Source organism: Corvus hawaiiensis, chromosome 30 (assembly GCF_020740725.1).
Source record: "Corvus hawaiiensis isolate bCorHaw1 chromosome 30, bCorHaw1.pri.cur, whole genome shotgun sequence".
In the NCBI taxonomy this organism is placed as follows: Eukaryota; Metazoa; Chordata; class Aves; order Passeriformes; family Corvidae; genus Corvus; species Corvus hawaiiensis.
In genome coordinates, this window is record NC_063242.1 from 10,080,632 (window position 1) to 10,105,913 (window position 25,282).

General features: G+C 36.6%; 1 protein-coding gene across 1 annotated transcript in view; it reads right to left on the reverse strand.

Annotated features, from left to right (window-relative positions):
* Positions 1–25,282, reverse strand: part of CCDC102B (coiled-coil domain containing 102B) — a 147,464-nt gene that overhangs the window by 98,233 nt on the left and 23,949 nt on the right. The gene's annotated exons all lie outside the window — the stretch shown is intronic.

Below are 25,282 nucleotides of genomic sequence, written 5' to 3' on the forward strand. Positions count from 1 at the left end.
CTCATCAAAAGTGTGTTACTGCAGTGGTCTACCCTTTATTAAAAGATATATCTGGAAGCAAGTACTGTTGTGTTTTGATAATTTCTTTAGAGACGTGCAGAGACAGAGGATTTTGTATTTTGAAATTTTTGTTAACTTGATTTTTCTAGACCTTAAAAAGAAAGGAATGTTTGAACTTTGATTTCTTATTCAACTAAAAAGACTTAGGGAGCAGCAATTTAGTCTTATAGCCTTTACTAGTTTTGGTTTTTTTAGTTAAAGTAAGGAAGAATGTCATTCACATTGTACCTATTCCCACACCAAAATTTTATATCCATAAAAATGAGAGTTTACACAGTGATACTGTTAGAAAGACTTCATGGCTACAGCAGGCTAATTATTTTCTGCATATAAGAAAACCATCATTAAATACCTCATATAATTAGGAAGAATAAATATCCCTTTCACTTCTAAGGGAGAAAAGGGTCTAAGGAAAAGGAGACAGTGGATAATGCTCCTGTATTTTAAAAATACAAAGAAAACCAATCTCATTGAAATTGTATCATAAAAACTAACTTTTGCCTGTGAAATGTCACACCTCTGACACTATGATGGGATGACCATGGCTGAATTTCAGATGCCCACCCAGCTGCTCTCTCACACCTCTCCTCTATAAATTAACCTCACAAGAAAAAATAGACTTGACTAGGGGAAAATTAAATATATTGCCAGTTAAAAATAGAGTAGGATGGTTAAAAACAAAGATGAAACTAAAATCATCTTTCTTCATTCTCACTCTTCCTCTCAGGCTCAACATAACTTCTTTACCCATTTTCTCCACTACCTCCTCCCTCTATGCACAGAAGGGGACGTCAGGATATGAGTCAATCCACAACAGCTTTTCTCTGCTTCTCCTTCCTCCTCATGCTGTTCCCCTGTATCAGAGTGAGGGGTGTCACTCCCCTGGGATACAATCCTTCATGAACTGCCCCAGCATGGCTTCTTCCTGCAGGCCACAGTTCTTCAGGAACTGGTTGAGGATGGGACTTTTCCATGAAGTAATCCTTTTAGGAACAGAGTTTCTAGAGTGGGTCCCCCACAGTCTGTGATTCCTGCCAGGAGCCTGCTCCTGCATGTGCTCTTACAGGCTATACTTTCCTTCGGAGCAAGTTCACTTGCTCCAGCATAGGGTCATCCTTGGGCAGTAAGATGGCCATTTGCTCCACCATGGACCTCCATGGGCTGCAGGGACCCAGCTGCCTCACCTTGGTCTGCACCATGGACTGCAGAGGAATCTCTGCTCTTGCTCCCAGAGCACCTCCTCCCCTTTCTCCTTCACTACCTTGGTGTCTGCAGGGCTGTTTCTCTCACATTGGCTCAACTTTGGCCAGTGGGTTTCTTTTGGAACCAGCAGGAGCTGGTTGTGCCTGGTATGCGGAAGCTCCTAGGCTCCTCTCACAAAGCCCGTGGATCTATGGATTTTTTTCCTAACAACATGATAACCTTATCATATTAAAGATAGAAATTTAAAAAAGGAAAAAATTAGTCTATGCATCCACAAGCTCCACAGTTCAATATTCTGCACAAGTCCACGACAAAACATATTCAGTTGATTCAATATTTCATAGCCAGCTATTTACCATAATCATTAGAAACAATACAAAAGAATAGTTATTATTCCTCAAAATTAATTTATAAGTTTGTTTCAAGGTCATATTCATGGATGGAAGAAAAAAAAATATTTTCCATAAACATCATGTTTTGAGTATTGATTTATACCATCAACAAGTGGTTTTTTCTTCATGTTATCCCTTCCTAGATGAAACAGTTAGATCCATTTAATATTTGTTGTCATGCTATTTGTCAAATAACACATCTATTAATTTAAATGGTATTTTCCATTTCAAGAAGTGCAATCAATAAAACTGCATAGTAACAATGTCTGATCTCAATTGTTTCATCAATTCTGCTCATCTTGTGCAACAGAACTTAACCTTTCAAAAACTGCATGTGGAAACATTTTACACCAACATACTAAGCTAAGGACTCCCATTTTTTGCAAGATATAATTAATATTAAATTTTATATTCAGAACTTCAGTCTACATGGTTTACTACTATGAGTGGCAAGAGGTTGCAGAAATTCTATATCCTATGGAGGTATGTATATATACTAAAAAGTGAGATAACTGTCAACATGAATCATTTAGACAAGGATGTAAGGATTTAATTTCTGTGTATTGATACCATGTTTTTAATATTACTGAAACTGTTATTAAACAAAAAATGTTGCCATTGTTTGCTTATAACCTCTACAAGTATGAATCAGCCATATATCAATTAATAACACTATATTGTTCTAAGCAACTACAATAGATGTTCCAAATAATCTCACAAACACAGGTTTTGGAAAAAAATAGGCAACTAGGCAACTGTGTTGTGCTCTGGGATTCATTCTACAAAACATTACCTATATCTCTTGCATCTACTTGCTAAACAAAGCCATAATCAACCCGATTAAGATGCACAAAGGCCTTTAGATAGCTGTAGTTTCAATTTTTGCTAACCTAGACATCTAACCATCACCCAAATTAAAGGAGTCATTCTTTTTTACATCTCTAACCCTGTTTATAATGCTATTTTATTTGAACTTGAAGCTACCATCCCAGAAATAAAAAGGTCCTGAACCAGAAGTCAAAGCAATTGTTTTCAGATTATTTATAGTATTAGAGAAAATCAGAAACAGTCTCAGAATTTAGGTTCAACAGTGACATTAAGATGTGTCCACAAAGAAATAGACAGGTTCCATCTAGATTGAGTTAGGCTGGAATCCTTGAAAAAGAAACTCTCCTTTCTTAACCCATTTTGCATTTAATGGCAGCAGCAAGGTTAGAAAATATGCCAACTAACTGTAGAAACTACTGCCTTCTCCACGTCAGGTCTCCATTGCCATGACTGACTTGGAGATGAACTTGCTGAAAGAGTAATTATCCTTATAAGGCTGTTTCCATATTAGTTTTTCCAGCTGTGAAGAGTTCATTTTCTCATTAAGGGTTTGCCACAGTGCTTTAATCCTGTTGATCTTTAATTTTACTCATGTTGTCCATGGGTTTTTGGTGTCACAGAAGAACATTTATGGTGGTACACTTGCTCTCTGCAGCCAGAGGCAGGAGCCCTGGACATAGTGAGAAGTATGCTTAGGATACTGTGGCATGCCCTGGCAAGGAGACCTGGCTGGAAACGCTGCTGAAGACTGCAAGACAGCTCAGCCTTGGGGATGATGCAGCACACGGCATGGTTCCCAGCCTAAAATGGAGAAACACAGCAGCCGCCTCAATTCACAGCTTTGTAGGGAAATTGCTCCCATTGAGGTCTTGCTGTCTCCCTCTGAGGCTGGGGCAGGCAGAGGCAATATCCTTGCCTGTAGATGGGATCAAGAAGTTCTGTCTTAAAGCTGAAAGAAGGGGCCAACAAGAACCTTGTGAAATTATGCAGTGATGAAGTCCTCCACCTGGGAAGGAAGACTCCCATTCAGTGACAGAGGGGTGATGGTTTTTCCAAAGCAGCTGTTGCTTAGAGCCTGGCTGCTAGGCAATCAGTCTGCTGGTTGCGTTGATTGCTTTTGCATCACTTCTTTTTTTTCCCCTTCTTTTCCTTTCTCCCCCTTCCCAGTTATTAATCTGTCTTTATCTCAATCCACAAGTTTGTTTCTCAATTTTGCGCCTTCAATTCTGTCCCCCAACCCACTGCTGGGGAGTGAATGAGGCTGAGTGGGAGCTTAACTATCAGCTGGGATCAAGTCATCACAAACACACTGACCAGAGTAGGTCATGCAGTCCTGGATGTTTTTGAGACCTCACTGAACAAAACCTTGAACAACTCTGTCTAACTTCGGAGCTGATCTTGCTTTGAGCAGGAAGGACTGAAGGTCTCATGAGGTCCATTCCAGTCTGACTTGTCCTGTGATTCCATGTTTTGCAGTTATTGTAAGCCAAATATAGCGGTGTGTTACTAATGGAGAAAGCTGATACTAACAGAATTGATCACAGATATCTAATAATCTATGCAACTAACTGCTTTTTAAAAGAAAACCAAACAAATAAACAAACCAGCATAGACATATAAGCAAAGGAGATTTGAAATATAGCAACATGCCTAAGCAGATGAACATCTTTCTGGCCATATCTCCAACCTCAAATTACTTGCATTACAAATAAATAAAGAAAATACTGATGTGACATGGTATGATGTGATATGGATATGTTATCATAAAATAAATACTAGTAAAGTTAAAACCCAGTGTTTGTTATATAAGATATGTTAGAAAGGTAGGTTTATATGCATGAGCTTTCATTTGCTACTAGTCATGATGGAAACACAGGAAATCTTTTGATTACATTTAAAAGCAGACATCAAATACAAAACCTCTCCCTCAGTCTTTCCCAAGAGAAATTACCTATTGTACCTAAACTCTAAATGTAGTTACACAGAATGCCATTATTCCACAGCAAATGTACATAGATTAGATTAAATTATTTGTAATTTAGGCAAATAGAAAAAAAAGTTGCTGTTTCTCACTACCTAACTCACAGCATCAGATATGTACATTTAGTGATTGGTTGGTGGGTTTGGGGGTTTTTGCTTTCTCTTTTTTGAGCTTTCTCAAGCTCAAATGAAAGTGGGAGCCTTCTGGATTACTACTTAGTTATTGGCATAGAAAACCATAAAATAAAGGAAATATGCTCAGTTAAGAATCTCTGAATAAATTATTACATAATTTTTAGCAGCACAATAAGGTTTAAAAGTGAACAGATCTTTAGAGAAACAAAAAATAAGAAACAGGCTCTTCCTTCCATTCTCCCTCCTGAGAAGAGAGTCAATGTTCAACAAAACAGAGAAATGATTTGTCTCACAGGTTTTTTTGCTTCGACCTTCATCAGGACTCTGTAGCTAGCAAAGCTCTTCTGTCCCTCCCAGTCATCACTTTTGCTTCCTAGTCTTGTTATGCTTGTCATTTCTCCCTGCTCCTTTTAAAAATGAACAGATTTATTTTTATGTTTCTGTACCGTACAGAAATTCTAAGCCACTGGGGTCCAATTGTTCAGGTCTAGGATGCAGCAAGGGCTGCTCTGTCTTGTATAATCTTTGTTTTAGTGACACATTTTGACATTAGGAAATAGTAATTTGGGGTGTGAATGCTCCTCAAATAATCCAATTAAGTAATACACAAAGCTTATTTCTAATCATTGGCTTACTCTGTGCATTTTAATGATTAAAACTCAATTTAGTTACTGATCCTTTATTTTTTTTCATCTCCAGAAATTCCTGAATTTCTTTTACCTGCATTTTCAGTTTTCTTGTTTCTTCTTCCAAACTTTGTTTTTCTGCTTCTAGTCGCTCTCTCTTTCCCCATTCAGTGGAATTCTTGCACTGCATTCTTTCCAGCTGGGAGGTTCAGGGTAGGAGGAAGAATAACCAAAAAAGGAAAAAAAAACAAAGAGGACTAGAATACTCTGATTAAAACCCCCTGTTTTCCACTGAGTGAGGCTAATGGCTTCACCTCAGAGTAAGGTGGGCACCTTAGAAATCAGTCCAAGGTGTATGTTTTCCATGTTTCATAAAGTTAAATATTTGAATTCGAAAAGAAAATAACCAAGACAGTAAATTTTTCATCAAATGTACCTTTAAAAAAGTAAAGCATAGGTAATTTTTTTATACAGTAACTGGTGACAAATTCTTATTATTTTCCTGCTATTTATGGAAAAATAATATTAAAAAATAATAAAATGTTTTAAATAAGATTGAGACTGATTTTGGATTGACAATGTCAATGTTCACTTTTTATTCTCCAAAAGATGAAAAGTGGCATGTTTTTACTCTCTTTACAATTTAGAAGTATTGTAATGAATATTCGTTAAACTCAAGAAGTTCTAAAGTATGCCTTCAGTACTACATACTGCTATCCTCATAACCAGAGGAAAGATTTTTAAGTTTTCATGCTAATCTTTTTCTTGTGGTCACAATTAATAGTCTTAAGGGAAATATTATCTTTTATGGCCACTGCTGTAACCTTACTTTAGGACAACTTTATGAATTCATTCATCAAATCCACATATAGGGAGAATTAAATACATCAACAAAAAGACACATTTCTAAGTCATATAAAGTAATTATCTGAGAACTGATTTATTCTTCAGAGACAACTACATAGAGGTTTTTGTTAAGGCTGTATTAAATACTTCTCAGACTTCAAAAGAAAAAATAGCAAAGTGAATTTATGTTTATAGCACAAATCAGGTACTTAACAGGTACTAATGGATATTTATCAGAAAATTGTTATTGACAATACTTACTGTTAACAAGTTATTATTAACTGGTTCTTAACAGATTAAAAGAGATTTACATAGATTAAAGACTGTGAAAATAAAAGGTTCCAGTTCTTTTAATTGCAATGAAAAAAGGAATTGCTAATATATTTTTAAAAAGGTCAAAATTTAAGAGCTTTTTACAATTTTCAGTTCTGTGAGAACTAAAATCGATGGGTTGATAAAAATAGAGACTGACAACACTGTGAGACACTTCTTCATTGAAGAAACAGGATATCTATGTCAACAAGCTTTAGAAAGAGACATAGAGGTGTACTTTTTCAGTTTTATTGGTTACTTTTATTCTAAAATCAATTTCTGGAAAATAACGAAAAGGTACTGAATGTGGGGTGAAAAGAATGAGTTTTTACAGCATAAGAGAAACATAATTCTGACCCTGTGAATAGTAACAATGTGGTTATCTAGCTAAATCAAATTGCAAACTCATCTGTTCCCACCTTATTTCTGAGTAAATAAAAACAACTAGAAACCAAATAAAGAGGCTCATTCAGATTTCCAGTGGGCAGTAAAAGTGATTGTTCCACTGCACTCTGTACTGGTGTGGCTTCACCTCAAGCACTGTCTACAGTTTTGGGCACAGGTCATCAAACCATTAGAGTGGGTCCAGAGTGATAGACTACAAGTTGCTAACTCCAACACACAAGTAAATGCTTGATGCTCACACGTTCCTAATGAGGTCTTAAAAGTCTACCCACTGAATTTCTGTACAATAGTTGGAAATTAAGGAATCACATAGCCCTATTTAGCAGCAAATATTGTTTCTTCCCCACCAAAATTATGCAAAATGTTTGATTACTGTCTACTGGACTACAATCACATAAAATATGGTTACCCCATACCTTTTCCTAAATAAATATGCAGGCATATTTAGTATTGCAAGTATCCTTGAAAGTTCTGGAACATGAGCAAACCTGTCTTCTTGCAAAGTATCTGCCAAAATACACAGGTGAAATTCTAAGCCTGAAAGTTTACTTTTTCACAGTGTTGACACTAATCAATACAAATTCATTTTTGTCAGCCATCAAATAGAGAGAAATCACAAAACCATACAAGGTTGAATTCAAGTCAAGAAATTAGGCAGAAGATGACTATCACACAAAGATCTGATGTCAAGGATAAATTTATTTACCTCTGTCTGTAAAATTTCAATTCATTGCACCCAAGATATCTACAAGCTCCAATTGGGATAAATTTACATATTTAACTGTCCTGATTTCAGCTGGGATAAGAGTTCATTTTCTTCCTAAGATATGGTACAGTGCTATGTTTTGGATTTAGTATGAGAATAATGTTGATAACAGGGAAGTTTTCGTTGTTGCTTACTCTAAGTCAAGGCTTTTTCAGCTCCTTGTACTGCCCTGCCACCAAGGAGGCTTGGGCTGCACAAGAAGCTGGGAGTGGACAGATGACCCAAAGCAGCCACAGGAATATTCCATTCTATATGATGCTCTTGTGTGGAACTCCAGATTCTGATTTATAAAGGCAAGTGAAAGCTTAAGAAACAATTTGGAACACATGAAAAAATATTGAGATCTTTAATTTTCCCTTAAAATGTGAATATTTTCTCTCCGTAAAATGTCAGAGCAGACTTGCACTGAATTTTACTTTTTAATAGGAAGACCACAATAATGGTGGAAGCATAGAATGAGGTCAAGGTAGTGTCAATGAAGTGGATAATTGCAAAGGTGAATGGTGGAAATGAAGTACAGTGTACTGACCTTTTGAAACTGGATAATTACATCTTAGAGCTAACCTACACCATTTTATAACCAACATGAAAGGCAGAACCCTGAAAAAAACAGACACAGAAAAAGGACTCCACCTTGTACAGTTCATTAACAGGAAAATCTTAATGCTCTTCTTCAGTTTAAGGCAATATAACAGTGGTTGAGGCTCCAAAAGTTTTATTGAAACAAGATTTTTCTCTGTCCCCTTAGTCAAGAAAAGATAGAGTAGGATGGAGGACAACAATTAAGGTGTAATGAATGCAAAAAGAAAGATGATGAGAAAATAACATAGCAGTCAACAGGATTTCAGACAGAAAACAGAAGAAATTCCACACATCCTTCAGGTTTATTTTTAGTGCAAAGATTTGTTAGCTTCCTATAAAGCTTGGAAAAGGTAGGAAAGTGTACTTAGAGAATTATGATCTTCAGCTTTTTAAAAGAAACATTTAAACAGAGCTGGACAGAAGACAAGCATTATGTTAAAAAAACCTGTAGTTTTGATCAGATCTGACTTGACAATGATATCAGAAATAAAAAAATACCAATCCAACCAGAAATTCTCCCTGTAAAATTTTTCTTCTACAAAACCGGCATTTTCTTTACCAAAAGCATGATTACCTACACATTCTCAAATCTGAGAAAGATTATCTACGCATCTCAAATAAAAGCTGATTTGACTGAAAATAGAAGAGTTTGTTTTATTTATTTATTTAAATTTCCAATCTGAACCTTACATAAACACAGCAAATCATTAGCTTCTAATGCTACCTGTCTTTATACTAGGTATCTAGAGGCAAGCTCAATAAGGCCTACAGACTTGTGACCCAGAGAGACAAGAATTCCTGTTTGAACTAGTGACTCTGGCAGCCTCACTCAAGTACAAATGTAAAACATCTGCTTCAGTTTGTGCTGAACAAAAATGAAAATTTAAAATCAATATGGTTTTTTTGTCCTTAAAATGACTATGCAGGGCTTTTTTTCATGTTCCAAAGCAAGATAAATGAACACGTATTTTCAAGATTCTTGATATCCTCACTGTATTGTGCATGGAGGTAATTTCCATTCATCTATGCTACAAATTGTTCTACAAAATTTAAGCAAGAGGTATATTAAACTGAATAGTTGATAAGCTACAGGTTGGTTATGAATTAAGGACCATGGCACCCTCCTAATAAAGAAAGCCGATTGAAGTAACCATAAATCTTCATAGAGTCACAAGTGAATTTGATTCTTACAGATTTTTTTCCCACAGTTACTCAGAAAACTCAGCACGAGAAGCAAATTTTCCTTTTCTGTAACTCAGACAGGAATACTATCTCTTAAAAAATGTCATATCCAACAGCCTTTTCAAAGCCAGAGCCAAGAACTCAACAGCTGTGCAGTGTTACCAACCATCTTCCAAATTATTGCACGTTGATGAGAAATGCAAGGACAGAATCTTCCCTTTCACAGTGGGAATTTTATTTATGAGATGTTATCAGCCTCTAAAATATGGAATGTGCTTCAGCTGCTAGAAGGAATGGCAAACATTCACTTTGCTTAAATATGACACCTAGGTATATTGGATCAAGTGAATTGAAAACCAAGCTCTGCCTGAGGAGCAAGCAAACATCAAGCAAAAGCATCAGTTTTCTTCATTGAATTCATTGTGAAACATCTTTACAATTCATAACATAGTTTTACCGGGTCTGAAGATATTTTATCAACGGTCTGAAAGCAATGGTATCAAACGCTTAAAGATAGTCTATCAGCAAAACTGGGCCTATTTTGTTTGGGTATAGGGGAAGGAGTCTGGTTTTTTTTGGTTTTTTAAAAATTATTTTCTATTTTTTTATTTGTTTTGAAATTTCTACTGCTAGAAGTCTGTAAGAACTTGATGAAAACTGTCAAAGCTCCTAAGGGCTGAAAGAAAACTCATCAGCTTCCCCACTTCCAAGACCAGGACTGATGTACACAGGTGTGATGTTTGCTGGCAAGCAAAATTATTACTTAGCATGTGTGACACTAGGCAGTTTTGCAATGATTATTTACAGTACGTCTGACATTTTCTATAATTCTTTTCTTTTTTCATCTAAAAGGTGCAATCAAAGACTACCAGCATCCATAGCACTCCTTCCAAAGTAAAGGGAAGACAAATGTTGGCTACCTTTTTATTTGACAAGTGCTTCAATACAGGAAAAAATTTACTCTTTTTTTTTTCTTATTGTGAGCAAGTCTGCCAAGAACACCATTTAGTCCATCTGCAACTATACTGAAAGCATGATAAATGTTATTGTGCCTGGCAATATCTTGAGACACCAAGCCTTGCAACAAATTGAACTTTTTAATGAATGTTTATATTCATAACAATGCCTAGGACCAGCATATTTTGTAATCAAATATTTCTTCCTTCTGATTCTACTCAAATGCTTGAGTCTGCTGCAAGCAGATATCATTGCACTATGCTGACATTAAATGGAAAGTTGCTGATTTACCAGTAGGTTTTTTCCTCTCCCCTTGTCTGCACACAGAGAAAACTCTTTTGTGCTTATGACTAATTTAACAGAAGTGATTTATGCAGGAATATAAGTTGTCCATAGATACATAAAAAGCTTTAAGCATGAAACTTTACAACAATCAGAAATAATATATGCAGAGAGGCATAAATAAGTTCAAAAATAGGAACATAGTGAGATGGAGAAAATGATCTTTGATCTTACAGATCTTTCTTTCCATGTTGAATCTGGCATCGCTTTTATCAGTTTCTTGTAATTTCAATTTCATATGGACTATGTATTACGTTAAAATTAACACCTCCTGTTCAGGAGAATCTAGTATTCATTCAAGGGAAACACATTTTCTATCAATGACTACCATAGGAAATTATCCACAATTCTACTTTCCTGTCCAAAATTCTACTTCCACAAATTTAATTATTTGTAAATAATTAAATAGTTCAGAGGAACTACCTTTACCTATCTAAACATTTGAGATCAGTAAAGAGGAGACCAATACATCATACACTCATTTCTACTTTAAAATTATGAAGGGCTTTTGTATTTGATCTCATTTTAAAAAAGAGATATTTACATTTTTCAAGTGTAAAAATTAAGCACGATGACTAAACAAATACTGGAAGTTTCTTGTAGTATCACAGAATGGATAAGGTTGGAAGGGACCACAGTGGGCCATCTGGGCCAACATCCCTGCTCCAGCAGGGTATGTTAGCCTTCTTCATTGTAATCACAATTCATAACAAGATTGAGACTAGAGGAATGTCCAAACTGTCAGTGTCTCCCAGATTGTACAGTGCTGCTTATTTAGTCAACATTTTCATGCATCAAAAACAATTTCAAAAATTACAGGGGAAAGAAGTTTGAACTAGAAAGGATGGCTATAATGAAGATATAAAAACACATGCTATAAATAAAATATCTGATAGCCATAAGATGTAAGGACAATTTTGTCAAGTAGACATTCTTGTAGGTTTGCCAGAAAAGCATGAATGTTTGAATGAATATTTGAAAACAAATAAGAGCATGATTATTTTTTCTGATACATTTTGTGCTGTTCTACTGAGATATAAGCCAAATGTTAAACCATTTCTAGGCTATCTTGGAAACTAAGGGACTTTCACCCATGGCTTAAAGCAAACAAATATAAAAATGCTATATCCTTTTTATAGCCAGGTGATATATCAAACATATCCATGTCCTGATCAGTCAAGTCACTAATGCACATGAAAGATGAACCATGTACTTTATTATCTTCCAGAACCAAATTCAACAATCTGTAGTTCAAAATGCAAACCTCCTGCATACCAGTCCATACAAATACATGTAATTTTTGTTATGAGTGAAGTGTGTTTCAGCTGAGAGAAGCACAGAAAAAAATGATTCCTTCATTTTCCACAGGGAAATGTACATTTGATAATTATGAGCACTAATGCATCTTCTACATGTAAATTTAATTAGTGAAAACAGTAAAAATAATAACAACTAAACATCAACATCTTCACCTACCTTTCAAATGAAAACAGAGTATCAGCCTCATCTCAGTGTTTATTCTTAATGCATCTATGTCTCATATTTGCTAATATAAAATATGTCAATATTTTACCACCATTTCTGATTGGGGTGCCCTCATATTGTCTAAAAGGTAGCACACCATATATTTGCATACCTCAAAATAAATCATTTGGGTAAGAACCATTCCTCAGTTTAGTCATTAATATTGATATTGACTGAATTTCTAAGTAGCCTAGATTAAATCCATGAGAGTACATTCGCCAGGTTGAAGTTGAAGGTACTCTGGTTTAAGTCTCTTCCTGACTATCCGGGTGTCAGAGACTGAAATATTATAGTTTATGACTTAAACATTTTCTTGAAGGACTTTTAAAACTGTATAAAAAAGCTGCAGAGAAGACTACCACAACCTGGATGGGGCCCTGACTGAGGCCTTACACCGCTCACTGATGAAGATAAGATAAAGTAACAACTCAGGGCTGGGGACATTCACAGAGCACCGAGCACCGGCTTAACACCTCCAAGATGAGCACCACAGCCCCAGGGCTATCAGCTGCCAGGCTCGAACAGACCCCCTGCACCAAAGGGTGGAGGGAGGAGAGGCTTTGGGTATCTGGGAAAAGCCTGTGGTCAGAGGCGCAGTGACGCCACTGTGCAGAGGAGCCCAGCTGAGGGGTCCTCATCAGGGTGGGGAGAAGCTTATCCACAGCAGGAGGGGGTGACATGGCCCATCACAGGGGCCCCCCTCAAAGGGGTCCCCAGACCCTGCACCAGAGCACCAGAGATGATGCAACAGACCCTCAGTGTTGCAAGGGACAGTGTCAAGCCAGCCCCTGCAAGGGGAGACACGTGGGCGTTCCCACCTGGCCCAAAGTGTATATTAGTCCACGGGATTCTGTACTCTTTGGTGTGTGGTGTGGTGGCGTGGCGCAGAGTGGCCACAGCGGCGACGGGGGACCCTCACCACCAGCAGACCAGATGGAGTGGAGCAATGAGACATCGTTGGGGCCCTTGGAGGGGTGATGTGCTTCCACCTAACCCCTGTCACCTCTCCCTGTTCCCCCCCCCCCCCACGCACACTTCTATTTCTTTCTCTCTTTCTTTTCTCTTCCCTTCTCTTTGCATCTTTTACTATTAAATAAAATACATCCATTTTTTGGCATCAACATCTAACCTTATTTGGTTTTAATCTCATTTCTGGGAATATTTTGAACCTTCTAAATTCTTTCTGGTTTATGCACAGAGACTTAGCTTGCTTTGCTTTTCTGGGTTTAAACTGGATCATAACACCAGGCATTCTCTCAGAGATCATTGAGGGACTCATGGGAACCCTGTGAGGTACCTGTGGGTATCTGCTGCTGCCACGTCAGCAACCATTGAAGTAACTGCCTCTTCACCACCAGAATCTCGTTTGTTGCATCTTAGACAGAATAAATGCCCCCACAGGAAAAATGAAAAACTAGGTTTCTAAATTAGGAAAAAAAGATATGAAATCTTTAATCTGCTCCTCCTACATTTTGACAAATTTACCATAATAATTAGCTCTTTTTTTTCCTATAGCTGATTTAAGAAGATCTCTCAGTTACAAATAACCTATCCATCAAGACACTGGGAATTTTCCAGAATATCTCTGAAATTTTCCTCTCTTCCCCCATAAGATGAACAGGATAAGTGAGAGCTATTTATTAACTGAAAAAAACCAAACTTAATTACAATTAAATTACCAATACTAAATGGTCCATAAAGTCATTCTTCCTTTAAAACCTTTACTGTTGTTTAGAAACAAATACACGTATTCTCGCATTTTATATATACCCAACTCATAGATGATTTCATGCAGACCTTATACCTATATTATAATGTGGGCAACAGTAGAAGGACTTTCTTTTCCATCTCTGGCTGGGACTAAGACTCTCACCTCTGGCTCACACTACAAAGACCCTCAGAGTACAGACCACTTGGCTGTCCTAACCTTCCCTGGACCGCCTCAATTCTAGTTCCACTCCAACAGCACCTCTAAGCGTTCTCTTTTGCTCAACTGTAACACAAACTTTTGTCTCTGTCTGGGGCAAAGTACCTCACCTCCAGAATTTCTGTCAGCATCACTCACAACTTCTCCTGCTCTGTATTTCTCATTCTAGCAATTGTTCAGCTATATTACCCTCCCACTTTCATGGCTTGCCATATTTCAAAAGTAATGCTCATGGTATAAAATGTACGAACAACTACACCACTTACTCAGCTGCACCAAAAAAGATGCTTCACTAGCTTGCTGCAGTAACTTGACTCTACAAATTTACTAAATGTCCCCTTTTGCTATGGTCTTTCAGACTATCCAATAACACCTTTCTATCTGGGTTCCATTCTAGACTTCTTCATACTAACCACTTCCAAAAGTTTTGCCAGTTCCTGGAAATTGCCCATAAGTCAAATACTTTTAATTCTTTCCTGTACAAATCTGAACAAAGTGGCTTTCAGTGTAATTCCTGACTGCAGAAACAAAAGTTGAAGCATTTGTTTCAACATAATTCAAGTACTATTTACTCATAACTTTAATATTAGGCAACCTTTAAGTAGCCTTTGACTTGAAGGCTATTTTTTTAATAATGACAAAACCAGTCAGGTTCAAGTAGTTTCTGTACTTCCCATAATTAGAAACAGAGACTGAATCTAAACTCATTCGAATGCACTGGGCATCTTTTTGCAGCATCCCTTTTACTGCAGGCTCTTCAAATTATCTTCTTGTTGTTGTTGCTGTTTTTGTGTTTAGCAAAATATTGGTGCTTAGATAATCATGACCTTATATAAAAATGGCATGTACAAGATGCACATTTGCTATATTCCTAAATGGAAGTGATATTTAAGATGGGATTAACATGACTAAATTATCAAACTACTTTTCTTTTTTTGACTAGAGATGAACATAGTAATTAGAGTTCTAGCCAAGATTAGTCTAAATGAACATTATACAGTGGTTTAGGTGAATTTAAAATGCTCTCTAATCTTGGTCAAGGAAATAATTCACATTTCAGCTAATCCCTTGGAGAATACCGCTTGAAATTTATAAGGGACACGTGTCAACCAAAAGTCTCAAAGCTTGACAAGCCATCACTCATGTGGACAGTGAGAATTCCAATGTACTAAAAAATTATTATTTCCTGTTGCTACTATGCATGGAGAGGTCAAATTTTTAATTCAGGGAATAAACAAATAAAAATTCCCATACTAACTAACAATCAACTGATCTAGTAACTGTAGCTCAGGTCAATTTAAAAAAAAAAAATAAAAAAAATCACACTTTAGTATTTATGTTTCACTAACAAGCAAGGAAAAACTTGAGCTCTTGACATATACACTGAAGGGTTTTATTTGTTTGCTTTACAAATAGTAGCATGCTTTTCTTGCAGTTGATTGGATTATGACAGAACACAGCAGGGGTGACAGCGGTAATAGAATAAACAAACTGTGTTAAAAATCCAAAGTAAATGGCAAAGATTGTTTTAGGCATAGGGATTACAGTAGATCTTTTTCCTAATGTAATTTGAAATCTCAAAGGGCAGCTGATTTTGGGCATCCTTAAGCAAAAAAATCTGAAGCAAAGCATGAGCTTTCATCCCTTAATTTTCCTCACTGACATCTTAGCTTTAGTGGGTGGGGGGTGGGAAGACAAAAGACTGCTCACTGTGTGTTGAGAAGTTCAATTCCAGACAGTTTGGTTTATGTTTCAAAAGAAGGTAGAATAGGCCCCTGCTGAGAATCTTTTTTTTTTTTTTTTGAGGACACCTGAAACTTCTTATTAAACTCTGCTTCATTCCCTTTTCATCCAAGTATTGTTGCAAGACTGAAGTTGCCCAGCTTAAGAGTTTTTATGATCTGCATTTAGCTTACTTCTGTTACTAGTGTTCGTATCAGGGGGAGGGGACCATGTGTTACGTGTCTTTGTGGTTGTTTTTCCTACTCAAAACTAATACAACAAGCTTCTTCCCAAAACAAAGAACACAGACTAAGCCCTGAGAGAGCTGAGACTGACTAATGCAAAACCTTTTTTTAATAGCAAGATAAAAAACAGATTTGTCAGTTTGTATGACTATGAGTGGAAATTCATGTACAGACTTTACTGGAAGCAAAAATGAGCTTCTATTCTATGGAAAGAAATGACCAGACTGATTAAATTTTTATTCTTAATTTTCAGAGCAATAACAACTTATATATCATTTACAGAAGATGATTTTTATATTTGGTATTTTTACAGGTAAACAGCATACAAATTCAATTGCAATCCAGACTATAACAGCTTGCCTCCCTTTATTTCAAATAGTTATCTACTGCTGTATGTTTAGGTAGTTATTATTAGTAATTAATTTAGGAACTAGAATATGCCATAAGCCATTCTAATAAGTACTGTAAAAAGAAGATGATAACCCTTCCTCAAAAAATACGGAGATTTGTCATAAGAAGATGAATTAAGACATGCAGAAAATCATCTGGAAAAAAAAAAGTAAATAGTGCAGTGGGTAATATAGACATTTATTTATTTATTTATTTATTTTTGAAGTTTGATTTGCTGTACAGAAGGTCAGTAACTCTTTTATTTACAGCCAATTTCTAGGCCAACTTTCCATCCTCACTTTTTATTGTTGACTTGAGACAAATGTATAGCTAGATAAGGAACTGTAAGGAAACAGAAAAATCAATAGTGGCCAGCATGATTGGGAAACACTCAAAACAAGTTCAAATTGTCCTCAGTCTCAAGAATTTCCTAGACTGTATGGGTATTCAGATCAGAAAACTGTTCAACCCAATTGATAAATTATTAAATCAATAATATTAAAGATATAACAAGAATCCTAGTTGATAGATTGGAAAATAAAATCGTAACTAAGCTTAGTTTACAGTACACTTTTTAATATAACTGCTGATGAATCATAACAAAAATACATCAAAATGACAGCAACAGTCAAAGCCTCTACATTTAACTTGGGGACTACACAAGTTCACTTATCTTACACATAAGGACTGTTGACTTTTCAGATTAATAGTCAAGGGATGCTGGGAATAGGATGTTTCCTGTAACTGTAGGTCTCTACAAATAAATACGTCAGATTACTAGAATACTAAATAGTCTGAAATCACACTAGAATTTGTAATCATAACTTTCGTGTAGGAAAAGCAATCCATACCATCAGTTTTAATTAAAATTTGCAAGTCTGATTTGACATAAGATGAAATATTCAGGAAAATCAAGATGGCATCAAGGTTCTTTGCTGAGTACCAGACTATTATACCAATAATATTATACCAGACTATTATACCAATGTTACTTAAAGTGCAGATAAATTGCAGTATAATACACCAGATTCCAAAAGTTGCCATGTTCTGATGCAGTGAGCTTTAAAGTGAAACATTAAAAGCCTATGCTAAAGGGGACAGATTAAACCAGTATTTCAGCTTGTTTTCTCTTCAGAACTGTAAGTTCAACAGGATTCAAGAAATAGAGGAGATGACTTTATTCAAAGACATTTAAGTGTTGTCTTGCTTAGACTTCACGTAAATATAGTATAGAACATTTCTCCATACAGCTCTCCTTTCAGAGTAAGAACCTGAAATATACAGCTTTAGTCACTTGTTCTAGATAAGCAATTACATAAGATAATTTCTACAGAGCAGTGGTCTGGTGGCAAGTGCCTGTAGCAATGGTTCTACTGTTTTCAGTACAGTTTACATGGCACATCTTCTGTTTTATCTGAGCCATACCCACAACAGCACATCACACCAGTATTCTGAAATTACAAATGTCCCTGAAGAATCTTCTGTTACAATTCTTAATCACCTGTTACTACACAGTGTAGGAACTGATCCAAAGTTCATTGACATCAGCAGATTTCTCATTGACTTCAAGGTATCATTCATTCTGTCACTTGAAGAAATATGCAGTACTTCACTGATGTAAGCAGGGAAAGTTTTGTTTCAAAAACAATGGAAGAAAATGAACTAAGGCTATTTTCCAATCAAACCTCCCCCCAGATTAGATTGTTAATTTTTAAGTGACACATTGCTGTCCTTATCCAGGTAAGGATAGAAAAAAAGAACTACATCATTAAGAGGAAAATGCTTGTATCTTTAATTCAATATCTTTAATGTCGGACATTAAATTCAATTTTTTACATTCTACCTGTTGTTACATTTAATTCTTCAGTGGTTTGTTACTTTTTTCAGGTAATTTCAGCCCAAGTTGATTTCATGCGGATGAATAACAAGTAAGCATACAAGGAGAATATTTACTTTAACAACTAAATGAGTGCTAAAATATAATACTGAGAGGTAAATTCAGGACATTTAAACATATATTAAAAATTAGATATTAAAAAGCCTTTTTTTTTTAAAACTATACACTGCAAAGAATTAATTTCTGATGGAAAACCATATGGTCAACGGACCACACTAATACATTATTAAGAAGCAACTTTGTCATATTTTTGGGCTTTTCAATCTGAACTATGTAAATTTCTTTTCATTAAAGATGCAATTATAGAATCATAGAATGGCCTGAATTGGAAGGAACCTTGGAGACCATCTAGATCCAACCCCCTGCCCTGGGCGGGAACACCTTCACTCATCCCTAGGACCAAGATCCCTTCATGTACACAAACACACACATACATACACACATATCTATAAGTGTGTGCATCTGCACATTCCTCTCTCATCTTCTTCATTCCATCACCAAGTTAGACTTCCTGTTCAGTGGCAGAACAACAGGCTAAACAAACCTCCTCAAATATTGCCATTTTGGCTTCATATTCCTTTCACAAAGAATCTGTGTGCAGAGATATATTCAGAAACATATGTTTCTTCTAAACATACTTCTCACAGAAAAAACTTTTCATCTTTCAGTTGTCCTTAAATTAAAAAAACCCAAAAAATAATCCTGGTCTTGCTTGGTGTTTTCATTACAAAATATGTAAAGAAGACAGAGAAAATATTGGCAAGTATGGCTCAATAGAGTTTAAATATCTTGTCAGAAGCCATTATGGGCAAAAAAGTCAATGAAACTGTAGACTTTTCCTGCACTTTCCAAATTAGATTTGTGGGAAAATAAACATCAAGTGGAACCTTAATATTATGCAGCGTGACAAATTATACTTTAAGTTGGACACTAAGAACATTAAGTACGTTACTTCCAGAGATAAAACTAAATATGAACGGGGATCTGATTTATGAAAATAGTGGAAAGAATAGTTAACTCTTTGCAAGAATTGCTGCTTAAGAAACAATAAAGAATTCTTTCCTTACTCTCTAACCACCTGTTATTGTAATTTACACAGGAAAAAAAGTGTATATCGAAAGTAATTTTTAGAGAACTTTAATCAAAGCATGAGTTAGATGTGTAGCATCATTTTCATTTCATTTCACTCAGTCTGAAAATTGCACCAGCCTCTCAAACAAATGAAGCATTGAGACCAATAAGGAACACTCCAAATTCTAGATCTAGTCTAAAAATAATGAGATTTTATTACAAGAAAATTACCTGCACCAAGATTCTATTCTATAAAGTCATTTGCATTCTCAAATAATTCAGATGTTGTTTACAGAAAATTGCCTAATGATAGTTTAAATCTCAGCCTTGAGGCTTCTGATATCAAACTTTATAAAAACTCTTTTAGCATGCTAAAACAGACTAGTGGCTATTCTCTAGTGTATAAAAGCACCATAAAATTAATTTTATGTACATAATTTTGTTCCTATGATAGCCATGCAAAGTACTCAACATTTCTGGTCATCTTAGGTGAGAAACTAAACAGAGAAATTCACAGTAGCCAGTATAGTCATTCAGGCTACTGGTTTCAATCTGATAATTATTATTCTTTCTGCAGGATTCAGGGGACAATCAGAAGGCATTTTTTGAGTCAGGTGAAAACTGTGGGACAGAATAAATGATTTTACTATCTGTATCTAAATTTCCGTAAGATTATAAGAGTACCACTTTTTCCATTTCATATATGTACTAAGTGAATGAAAAAAGCAATTTCAGGTAAACAGCTCTGTAGCACCTTCACACTATAAGGTAATTTCAGAATACAGATTTCTGGAGAAGGTAGAAATCAAGCAGAGTCTTTAACAAGACCTGTTAACAACCTGAGCCTCCAAATAGGCCATTCCATTTTAAAGAGCATTTAAACATTTACAGTGATAGAAGACGATTTATCCAGAAGCCTCACTCACATCAGTGGAGCTTCCTTCACCTGGGAAACAACAGGGTAGGGAACCATTCACAATCTCTTAAAGAAAGTAATGTTCCTAAGTAACAATAAATAGACTGCTGTAATATAGTGTAAAACAACTATATACTGAGAGAGAGAACAGAAAACGCTTGTTTTAAAAGATGTTTAAAGATTTTTTTTTTTGGCTCTAGTGCAAAATCAATAGCTGATGACTTACCTTCAATTCTAAAAAAAAAAAAAAAAAAAGGAAGAACAGAAATGTCTCTGCCAAAACCAAAAAATGCTCATTTAGCCTGTTTTCCTTTTTATCTAGGTATATATTTTTTATCACTGATATTCCAAAAAAGATTTAAGTACCAATTAGTGTAATTGTTGCCTCATATCCCACAAACTTGGATAGGAATTTCCCTCATTAACTACCAAAACACTAGATAATTTTGAGTAGGAGCACATTCTGCACTTCAGCTAGCTGAAAATTTTTTAAACAACACAGAAGTCACTGCCTATAGTGGCATTTGTAAGTCTACAGTGCACACCAGTGGAATACGGTAGTACATGCATTTTTCCACTCTTTTCCGTATAATGTAAAATTGTTTTGTAAATATTCCATCTTATTTAACTCTTAAATGATCAGAAAAGCACATCCTTCAGGAATTATAAAGATGGGTATAAAATTTTGAGGAAGATTTGCAATGAGTATAAACAAGAATGTTTTATTGCACATAAGATAAAATGATCATTCTAAAACCTAAAACTTCAACAGTCTTGCTTACTCCAATTCTGTCTTTACAAACATCAGGACAACACACCAAGGATTTGCTCAGTCTTCCAGAGTCCAAAGACCTAGCTAATCAAACTCAGAAACTTTTTGTGTTTCTCAGACTGTTGGTTAATTGATCTGTAAACTAAACTGTATCTGACAAAATTGGATACCCCATTTCTGGGGGCACTCAACAAGCAATGTTATGGATGTGAAATTTTAGTGTTCTTCAGGGAACTGAAAGATTCCTAGTTTTTCCAACAAAGTTTACTTTAAACCCAATTATATCTAATGTCAACACCCTTCATTTACTCTATAGTCTTACAGACAATCTTTGCCTTTCTGTGGATTCTCATGCAAACACAATAATAAGTGTAATTTTATACTGAGTAATTGCTTTTCTGTTTTTAAAATAACAAAGTATTTTACATATTTTAAAATAACAAAGTAATTTTTAATGGGAGAAGAATCCTTATAAGAGTAAATTGTCAATTACAACACCAAATTCAACTTTCTGTTGTATCTGTTAAAATGGTCTAATTTATGACCCCAAACAGGATGAGATCAATGCTAGTGTCACACAAAGCTGCCTATAATGCTCATGCTTACTATGATCATAAATTGTCACTTTACTACTTTTTATAATTAAATCAATACATTGAAAACTTATTCACAACTTCCAAATTGATCCAGAATGGATAGTTTTTAAAAATTATGATCAGCAAGGCTCTCCATATTTAGTTTGTTCCAAGGTGAGTAAATACTCGTCTTTTAATGAAAGTAAGTGAAGTAGTTAGTTACTGGGAGCACTAATAATCAAGTCTTGGCAGCTGTGAAGTTTCTAACATTCCACAAAATCTCTCCAACTTCCAAAAGGCTAGAAGAGCTACCCATTCCTAAAAATGGTTTAATTTGCAGTGGCTCTGTCTCTTGCAAACCCAGCAATTTTTTCATATTCACAGTGCTAGACTGCTAGGCAATCTACCAAAGGAAATATCAGATTAATTTAGTCAAGGACATGAAAATAATCTAGATGTAATGATTGATCTGCTGTTAATCTAGAAATTCCTTTGTGATTTAATATTGCAAGTGTCTATAAGAATCAGATTCCATGCTTAGCCTAGTACATGTCTGTGCTTTCCTTTATTTCACTTTCAAATTTTTCACCGTCAAAAATCTTGTACGGTGTTCCATCATCCACTTCTCAACAGTAATATATAGTGAGTGATATTCACATACGTGTTGTCAACATACAAGGTTGGGTTTATTTCAGTAGAGGGAGAGTTTCCACTTATAAAAAAACCCCCACTAACACAAATAATTTCATTCGCATTAGTCAGATTCATCCAGATCGGTGTTTTTCTGTAATTTAAAAATGAGATTTATGCCATAAATCTCAGAAGATGAACAGAATGCTCAAAATATCACCTCCTGTTAGCAATTAAAGCAATTGAGCACCTTCCCAAGAAAAAAGCAGCAACACATATATGTAGGCATGCACATGCATAAATATTGTTATCTACCAATTTCCAATGAATTCTCAGCACATTTTTACTTCCTGTTGTTCTATTCCTGATGACAGGGCCATAAAGCATTTCATAAAGATTGCATTTCTTAAGCAAAACTATTAACTAAATCTAGACTTCCTCTGCTTAGCACAAGTGCAACAAGATAAAATCCTACTTAACGAGCAAGCAGAAAATAAAGAACTAAAATCTGAAGGAACTCAAATATGAGAGATAGATGTTAATTTGTTGCTGTGTATGTTCATCTATGAAGGAAATTCCATTTACATATGCATCACCTATCAACTAGAACTTGAGATTTAATAGACTGCTTGCGATCTTTTCCAGAACATGAAAGAAAATTAATTAAATTCCCTCCATTATTCCAAATCTGAGATGTTAAATTCATAGGACATTTTTAATTCTCTATCTCTGTTTAGTTGTATAGACCCACATTTTGAGTTTTGTTGGATCAAGGAGATCCTCAATCCATTGTCCTGAAAGCTAAAACCTGTAAACTGCAACAGAAATATTTGTTACTTGTCTACTCATGAACTCAGATTGAAATGAACATTTATTTCCTAACACAAATCCTACATAATTGGGCAATGTTCTTAAATTACTCTTTGAAGGCTGATCTTCTGTGTAAAAGCACATTGCTTTCTGGCATCAGAACGCCACCAAGAGTGCCCTGCTGTGCTAAATCGGTCTTCTGGCACATCTACCTGTTCTTCTGAGTATTAGGACAAACCTTGGTTGTACTCCAAGGCCTGACAGCTTTGTTTGACTCCTTTGTTTACCTGTCAGAGTTGCCTCCCATGGGATCCTTCCCAGCAGTACCTTGACTGAGCCAATATCCTGCTCTCCTTAGGTTCAGGGTCTGTACTCTGCTGTTTGTCCTTCTTCTTTCAGGACTAACAACACTGCTATATCAAAGTTACCACAGATGAGGAAATTATTCATCATCACATCCCCAACTAGTTTCCTTCATATTAGTCAAAAGCAGATCCAGCTATGCATTACCACTTGTTGGCCCTTTGAATATCTTCAGCAAGAATTTATTCCTGAAACCCCACTGAAATCTCTTTGATTGCATCAGCCGTTATACCTTTCTAGCAGCTGTACAGTCACCCACGAGAACAGGGGTTTACAACTCAGAGATCTGCGTTCTTTAAACACTTTGTTTCCTTATCATGTGGTCTGTAACAAATTCCTACCACAATGACAGGCTTATTGGCCTCTCCTCTGATCCTGAGTTACAAGTTTGATTACTCCCCATCCTGCTGGAGACCTCAAAAGATCTGAGGCAACTTCCATCCCCTCAGCCCTTCCTTGCTCGTGTTTCTGGAAGTCATTCACAGTGAACCAGTTGCATGAACTTGGCATGGTATTTGAATTTTTCCAATACTGTAGTTCTGTAACCACACAGAGCTCTAATTCTCCCTGCTTGTTTCCCAGGATGTGTGCATTTCTTTACCAACACTCGAGATGGTGTCCCTTTACATTTTTTAATCATTCCTGAACTCTTTCTTGCTCCTATCAACCTGTGCCCTGAGCTTTCCAGCTGACCACCACTTTATTTCACTGTGGTCTGTAATCTCTCATTGCCTCCTTTCTTAGTTCAAAGCTCTCCTCATTACATTACCCAGCTGGTAGGATCAAGGGGACAAGACCCAGGTCCCCGTGGTCTCAACCCCAGAGCTATGTGATCATTCCAAACATGTCCCTAGCTGGTGTCCGTGGGGATGAGTAGTAGTGTAGTAGGCCTTGGCAATCTCTCTGCAATGTTCTAGATCCTGGCCCACAGCAAGCCACCCTCAAAAAAGCAAGTGAGGAGCACAGGGATTTCTATCCCCACAGGACAAGCCTCCTACTACTGCCACTCACTGCTTCCTCCTGATGTTAATGCATGGTTTGGGTTAAAGCTGGCTCTGATGCCTCTCAAGTCATGGCTTTCTTCTCTTACTTCACTACCAGGTCTTTGAACCTTTTGAACTGCAGATCTGGAAAAAGAGCCATCCTCCAGTTGCTGGAGAACATATCTTTCCAGCCTTCCTACTGTGGGACTCTATTCACTATGAACTAAGAGTCTCTGGCTGCCCCTCCCATGTGGTTCAGACTTTCTTACCTCTGGATCCCTGTGCAGATCCTGTTAATCTTCTCTTTGCCTTCTCTGATCCTGCCCAGCCTTACTTCCTCATCCAGGTCAATGGGGACAACACATTTTTTCAGCTAATCTCTACTCGTCTTGGAGGCAGAGACACTCTGTCCTATTGCTCCAGCCTCACAGGAAGGTATCAGGCACTGCCTGCAGCCCAAGGTCTGGGCACCTGCACCCTCCCTCAGCAGCTCAAAGCTGAGGTCTCTGCTGTGCCAGCAGCAGCACTCCCAGCTGGTGGCGAGGGCCGTGTTCGAGGCTGTGCTGCTACAGCTGCTGCTCTGTCTTGTGCTTCCATCAGCATCTTCCCAGCCCCCTCCCACAAGCAAACTGCTGGACAAGCCATGATTCCCCACAGACACAGGACATGTGCTGGGCCTGCCAGGTGCACCTGAACCAGTGGCTCTCCTTAAACCAGGAGCTGCCTTTCTTGGCCACAGCCTAGATATCAGGGGGTCCTTGCCACCTCTGGGATCTTGCTAGGTTGATACCCCCACCATGCCCACTTGGTAACACCCCAGGATCTTTAGTGTGGCAGGGCT